The 8441-nt window shown below is 22.4% G+C and overlaps 1 long non-coding RNA gene across 1 annotated transcript; it reads right to left on the bottom strand.

Moving 5' to 3' along the window:
- Nucleotides 1-6226: 6226 nt before the first annotated feature.
- Nucleotides 6227-7929, bottom strand: LOC112736872 (uncharacterized). The gene is made up of 2 exons (XR_003168843.3): nucleotides 7829-7929; nucleotides 6227-6924 (listed from the first exon to the last, which is right to left on the bottom strand). It is a non-coding gene; the product is annotated as an uncharacterized lncRNA (long non-coding RNA).
- Between the last annotated feature and the right edge of the window lie 512 nt (nucleotides 7930-8441).

The raw sequence follows: 8441 nt of genomic DNA, 5'->3' as shown, positions 1-8441 counted from the left end.
TCCAGTCTCAAAAAAATTTAAACGAATTTAATATTTTTACCCTTAAATTTGACATAAATAATTAGCATATTGAAAAACTAATAATAATGTTTGATTTTAATATATAATAAATAAAACAAATTCATTAACTATCACCAATATAAAAACTTATTTCTTTGATGCTAGAGTGTTAATTGGTGATTGATTGTTAGAATTTGAGACTTTTTTGTTACAAAAATGAAAGAGTTCAAAAAAAAAAAAAGTGTTACAAAAAGTTTTGATTATATTTTTTTATATGACAAAAAAAATATATGACTTAACAATAATGTTATTAATATTTATTTTATTTATTATGTTAATTATTCATGTCTAATTTAATAATAAAATAATATTAAATTTATTTAAAATTTTTTGAAATATAAATAAAATAATTAAAATATTAGAAATTAAATTAAAAATTGAGTTGAGAAAATAATATTTTACCCGTTATATTATAATGAAAAGTGCAAAAGAATGAATGAAAAGGAAAGCATACCAAAAAGAGGAAGAGGAGGGAGAAGAGAAGGCTTGGCTTCGGCATTATTCTCAAGCCTCACTACTTGTATTGCTTTGTTGATTATTAGTAGTATGTAACTATGTATGAGTATGGAATGATAGGTCACCACATCATGTATTTATAGGAGAAGTAGCATGTGATGGTATGACACATATATTGATTTGAATAAAGATTTTTTTTTTTTTTTTGGGTATCGGTCCAAAATTATCTCAGAATTTGGATTTAGTCCCTAAAAGTTCTGATAAATTGATTTTATTTAGAAAGCTCAAGTTTTTATTTGGAATGAGACTTGAACTAAAATATATATCATAATTAATCTTGTAGGGATGTTTGAAGGAAATTGACTTTATTGCACAAAGAAAAAATCAAACAAAACAATGATATATTGAGATTTAGATCCAAATGTTTTCAGCAATAGTTGAACATAATAAGAATAAGAAGAATATTAGTGACTAAAAACTAAAATTTGCAATCTACCAAAAATATATTTAAGCTAAATATTATTACTAATGTATCGTTTTGTTTAATTTAAATTATCATTAAATTTAACCAACAAGAATATAGTTAGCGGTAGGTATGTTAATTAGTTTCTTAATAAGAGTATCAAGGTACAATCTGAGTATAATTAATTTTAGAGTAATTACCCAAATCAGTCCTGAGGATTTTAGAATCGGACATTTTAGTCCCCAAGAAAAATTAATACACGGATCAGTCCCCAGTTCATTTTCCGGCAGAGTAATTACCCAGATCAGTCCCCAAAGATTTTAAAAACGGACATTTTAGTCCCCAAGAAAAACTAATGTACAAATCAATCTCCAACTTTCTCTCTGTTAGACATAATAGTCCCCCGTCCAAAATTAATAAAATTATTATTATTATTATTAATTGCACAATAATATTGTACTATATTTTTTAATATTTTTTAGACAAAAATAATGATAAATTTATTCATTAAATTCTTATATATATATAGTCACTCAATAATAATAATAATAATAATAATAATAATAATAATAATAATAATAATAATAATAATAAAGATTATTTTACAAGAAATTCAAAGTTAAAATCATTTGATATTTTTGTATTTAATATAATCAAAAGATGTCTTATGTAAAAAAATATATATATATATGTTTATATTAAAAAATATGTATTAAAACAAAATATTTTAATTTGAATTTATATTAAATACATATTTTTTTTAAAACAAACATATTTTTAAAATAGTACATCTTTTGATTATATTAAATACAAAAATATCAAATGGTTTTAACCTTAAATTTCTTATAAAATAATCTCTAATAATTTTATTGATTATTATTATTATTATTATTATTATTATTATTATTATTATTATTATTATTATTATTATTATTATTATTATTATTATTATTATTATTATTATTATTGAGTGACTATATATATATATATATATATATATATATATATATATATATAAATATAAAAATCTAATGAATAAATTTATCATTATTTTTATCTAGAAAATACAAAAAATTATGGTATAATATTATTATGTAATTAATAATAATAATAATAATAATAATAATAATAATAATAATAATAATAATAATCAATAAAATTATTAGAGATTATTTTATAAGAAATTTAAGGTTAAAATTATTTGATATTTTTGTATTTAATATAATCAAAAGATATACTATTTTAAAAATATGTTTGTTTTAAAAAAAATATGTATTTAATATAAATTCAAATTAAAATATTTTGTTTTAATACATATTTTTTAATATAAACATATATAATTTTTTTTACATAGGACATCTTTTGATTATATTAAATACAAAAATATCAAATAATTTTAACTTTGAATTTCTTGTAAAATAATTTTTATTATTATTATTATTATTATTATTATTATTATTATTATTATTATTATTATTATTATTATTATTATTATTATTATATATATAAGAATTTAATGAATAAATTTATCATTATTTTTGTCTAAAAGATATAAAAAATATAGTACAATATTATTGTGCAATTAATAATAATAATAATTTTATTAATTTTAGACGGGGGACTATTATGTCTAACAGAGAGAAAGTTGGGGATTGATTTGTACATTAGCTTTTTTTGGGGACTAAAATGTCCGTTTTTAAAATCTTTGGGGACTAATCTGGGTAATTACTCTGCCGGAAAATGAATTGGGGACTGATTTGTCTGCCAGAGTAAAACCTTGGGGACTGATCCGTGTATTAATTTTCTTTGGGGACTAAAATGTCTGATTCTAAAATCCTCAGGACTGATTTGGGTAATTACTCTTAATTTTATTATTGGAGTAAAGGTTCAATTTTAACTATGTCTATTTTTACAAAAGATAAAATATTTTTTGTAAAAAAAAATGACATTTCAGTCCTTAATTTTTTATTTTAGAATAATGACTTTTTTATTAAAAAAATCTGTTAAATAATAATAAAAATTAATTTTGTAGAGATTTTATTTGTAATGTGTGGGAGTTTAAACTCCCACAAACTATTAGTAGTTTATTTTTGAAAATTTTTTTTATCGGCGGTGGTTAAATAGAGAAAGACCATTGTTAGAAATGATGTCGCAAGAAAAAAAGTAATTACAGTACAAAAATTTTTTAAATAAAAAAAAATAGCATAGAACAAGAAATGAAATAAGATAACATTAATGTTGATGATATTTGTATTGCTGATGATGAAAATAGAAGAGATAATGATGATGATAAAGTACGGTTATATAATAGAAATAGTAAAAGTAAAAGTAATAATGATGAGAATGAAGAAAGTGGTGGTAGTAGCGGTCATAGTTGGTTATATTAGGAGTGTTCATTGATCGGATCCGATTCGCATATCCGCGGTGTTTATCTGATCTGAAAATTGCGAATTTTGTGTTGGTATCCGCATATCCGATCCGCATATCCGCGTATCCGCAAAAATAAAGAAATAAATAATAAAACATTCTTTTTATGTTTTATTTCAATTAATAATTATCATATATGTTGTATTATTTTAATTTATTATTTAAAAAAAGTATACATAATATTTTAAGAGTAAACATATTTAAAAAATAGAAAAATGAATTTTTGTTGATATTTTTTTAATAAAAATAAGCTTTTAAAAATATTTTTGTGTTTTGCGAATATATATGATATCTGATCCGATCCGATCCGCAAATGTGCGGATCGGATCAGATCGGATCCAACCTAAAAAACTGCGGGTATTTGATCTGATCCGATGATTTTAGTGCGGATCAGATCGAAATTTTGGCCATATCCAATCCGCGTGCACCCCTAGGTTATATTGTTAAAAAAAAATTGTAGGAATTTAAAACTCCCACAAACTACAAATAAAACTTCTACAAAATTAATTTTTGTTATTATTCAATAAATTTTTTAATAGAAGAGTCATATTATCCTTAAATAAAAAGACTAAGAATCAAAGTGTCTCCTTTTTTTTGGGTAAAAGATGCCTTATTCTTTATGAAAATGAACAGAGATTGAGTTGAATCTTTACTTTTATTATTGTGAAAATAGGATAAAACAAGAAATTGAAAATATGACAAAAAAATAGAAATATAAAAATTAATATTTTTGTATTTTGTTTAGTAATAAATTAAAATAAATTATGAAAATTTAATTTATTCTCATTTTTTTGGAAAATTAGGAAAAAATTATAATAATAAAAAGTATAATTATAAAAAATTACTAAAAATAATAAAAAAATAAAAAATAAGTGATATTTTTTATTAGTGTTTCTGTTAAGGGTGTTCAAATTCAAATCGATCTAAATTAAACCGCTCATCCAATTCAATCCAAACTGAAACCGATTAAAACCGTACTAATTCAGATTTGATTGGATTATATTTTTTACAAACCGTTGGATCGGATCGAATTTCGGATCCACTTTTCATAACCGATCCAATCCAATCCAAGCCGCACAATGTGCTATAATATTATTATTTTATTATTATATTTACAATTATACTTATAAAATATTCAATTTGTTATGCATTTTTATATTATTCATGTATTATTATTATTTAATAAATATTTTATGTTCAAAATATTATTTATTTATTTATTTTAACTAACCTATAATTTTATTTCGATTGTCATATTATCGTTGGCTTTTTAAGATATTGTTGAAACTTGTTACGTTATTGTTAATTATTTAAAATTTGATGTTGAAACTTATTATATGTATTATTTTTTTTTAACTTACAAAACCGCAAATCTAATCCAATCCAAACTGCTTGAAATTGGATCGGATCGGATTGGATTTTTTAAAAAACATCATTCAATCCAAACCGCACCACAAGTAAATTAGTGTTCGAATCGGATGAATTTTTGACTCAAAACCAATCCAAACTGCACCGCAAACACCCCTAGTTTTTGTGTCGTTCATATCAAAATGAACACAAAATATATTAATTCAATATTATTAAACACAATATTAATTCAAAATCAACACAAAATATATTAATTCAATATTATTAATACAACCAAATATATACAATCAGATTTCTAGCACCCTCATCTATCTACTCCTTTGTCCCATATTCTTGATTATTTCTCTAATTTATTATTGTTTTATCTTGTTATTAGTCTTTTAGCTGGGAAGAGTATCAATATTCAAATCATGCATGATGTAATGTGGGGAAAGCCTTCTAATAATGGTCGACGACAACAATATATTTCATTTGTAGCAGAGATATCCTAACATAAAACCCTCCAAAAAAGAGCCATGCCTAACACAAACTTGATACAATAATAATAATAATAATAATAATAATAATAATAATCAAAATCAAAATATTTTATCAGTTGTTAAAAAAATAAATTTAAAAAATTCAACTCATGTGATCTAAATAATTTAACACAAAAGATAAAATACTTTAATGATTATTTTATCACAGATAATAATAAGAAGAAATGAGAGTCGAATACACGACTATATTCGATTGCCAACTTTTTTAACAGCCTATAAGTTACTCTTTAAATATTTCAATTCTCATATTTATAATTTTGGTCTCTCATTATTATTTAAAACAAAAATATAATTTATACACCAAAATCAAACTTAATTATAAATAGATGCATAATTAATTTATTTTTAATATATTTCTTTTATTTTAATATGTATTCTACTCTATTAATTAATTAATTTTAATATATACCTAATATGTTATTTAAATTATAGATTTCTCCCTAATTTTAGAATTAGTTCAATTTTATTAGAGATATAATTATTTTAAGGTTAATTTTTCTTATCGAATTAAGTTATTGAAAAAAGTGGTATCATCCCATGATATTTATTACCAATCAAAGCAAGGTCATCGTTAGCCATCACAGGCGGAGTTAGACTAAATTTTTAGAGAGAGACAAAAATTAATTTTATAATATAAAAAGATTATACTAAGACTCAGTTTGGAAAAATAATTTAATTAATTTTTTTTTGAAAAAATAACTTAAATAATAAATTATTATATTAAAAGTAGTTTATAAATAAGTTATTTTGTATTTGGATTTTTAGTTTTAAAAGTGCTTATTTTATAGAAATATGATAAAAAGTAGAAGTATTATGAGAGAAGTTATTATTTTTAACTTCTGTATAAACTCCTAAATAGCTTTTTAGAAAACCGTAATTTGGTTTTGAAAATTGTACCAGACATTAATACTACTATTTTTCATAAGTCAAAAGCTAAAAAAAATTACTTTTTAAAACTTCTCAAACGGACCTAAATATTTTAGGAGACTGAATTAAAATTTTTATATAATTTATGAAAAAACAGCCTAAGATTTAGAGGGAATCATTGTCCCCCTTTGTAATTTACATGAGACTCCGATTCTGAAGCATTATTATTTGGACCACGAAAGAAGTGGCCGATTTATTATATATTCAATACATAGAAAGTAATGCACTCAATTTTCCAATTGTGCGTTAGTCATTATACTTAGTGACACTTGGAATGGGTTCAAATTCTTTATTATAAGTAGTAACACTTGGTCTTGGTTCAAATTCATTGTTGTAAGCTGTAACACTTGGTCTTGGCTCAAATCCACTATTTTTCAACTTGGATTGAATATTATCATTATTGTAAGCTGTCATACTTGGTCTTGGCTCAAATTCATTGTTCTTTAGCATGCCATGAACGTTATCATTGTTGTAAGCAGTAACACTTGGTCTTGCCTCAAATTCTTTATTATTCTTCAACTTAGAATGAATATTCTCATCATTGTAAGCTGTAACACTTGGTCTTGGTTCAAAATCTTATAGAATCATCTCTCTTTCCATGATCACCTTCTTCTCTTCACATTTCTGCTTATTAGGACATTCATCAAGTAATATCTCTTTTCTTGATTCCACAGAGGTAACAAACTTATCCACAAAAAATTATGAGAAGATCAATACAATAATCTCAACTCCCAATTCAGGAATGTTACATCAGATAATTTTATAAACAAATATAAAAATGAATAATTAAAAAAATAATTTCAAGATTAATTATTAAAAATTCCACTGTAGAATTATTTATGCATGATTTTAGAATATAATGAAGCATATAATGCCTAGCACAAAAAAAAAAAGGGGTGTATATGCTATGTTCCTCGTAATATTTCTTCAATATATATTAATTTTTTTTTTACAAAAAATAGGAGACTCGAACCCGCAACCTCTTAATTGAGTACGGGGAAACTATGCCATTTGAGTTATAACTCATTGGCTTCAATATATATATTAATTACTTTGTTAGTTTCTATAATTTTATTAAATTTATAATTAAATTTATAATTAAATTTTTATAATTTTTTTTAAATTTAATTTTTAGGTTATTTTTTATTTTATAATTAAATTTTTGTCAATATAAAAATTATTAGAGTTAACGAAAATTTTTTTTACAAATTAAAGATATTCACAATTAAAAATTTAATTAGATATTTAATCATATATTTTTTAGAAGTAATATTCTATTATTTTTAATATTTTTTATATAAAAAAAGATCTAATTACAAAATTAAAGCTAATGTAAAAATTCAATTATATATATATATATATATATATATATATATAAACTTAATTATAAATTTAGTCAAATTATAAACACTAACATGAATAATTAAATTATATATATATAGTCTACGTTACTATTGAGTATGAATTGATTGTTGACGTTAATGAAGGAGTACTAGAATGCGAGAACAAATAATGAGTTAAAGACAATAATGAAGTACATCATTAAAATCAAAAGTGGAAATAAATGAATGAAAAGGAAAGCATATACCAAAAGGAGGAAGAGAAGGGAGAGGGAAGCAAGAGTAGTTGGCTTCATCATGATTCTCAAGCCTCACTTTTTCTATTGCTTTGTTTGTATATATAGTATGTATGAGTGTGGAATGATAGGTCATCTAATCATCTATTTATAGGATAAGCACCATATGATAGTGGAATAGCATATATATTATTACTGGATGACTATTACTTGTAATTAACTCATGGAAAATTCAAAAGAATTATTTTATTTTCATCTGGATAAATATTTTGTTTTGGTATATATATGTAGGTCCAAAAAATTGTTAAAGAATTTGGATTTCTGTAAATTGATTTTAGAAAGCTCGAATTGTTATTTGGAATGAGTTGAACTAAAAATTTCATAATTAATCTTGTAGGGATATTAAAAAATGACTTTATTGAGATTTAATCCAAATGTTTTCAGAAATATTTGTGTTGAATAATGAACAAAAGAATAGAAAAATATTAGTGACTAAAAACTAAAATTTGCGGTCAATATACCCAAAAATATATTTAAGGCAAAGTATTATTACTAATATATTAAGTATTTGTATAATTTAAATTATCGTTGAATTTAACCAAGAAGGATATAATTAGTGGTAAGT

This window comes from Arachis hypogaea, chromosome 13, assembly GCF_003086295.3.
Source record: "Arachis hypogaea cultivar Tifrunner chromosome 13, arahy.Tifrunner.gnm2.J5K5, whole genome shotgun sequence".
Taxonomy (NCBI): Eukaryota; Viridiplantae; Streptophyta; class Magnoliopsida; order Fabales; family Fabaceae; genus Arachis; species Arachis hypogaea.
This window is presented reverse-complemented; position numbering and strand designations above follow the sequence as displayed.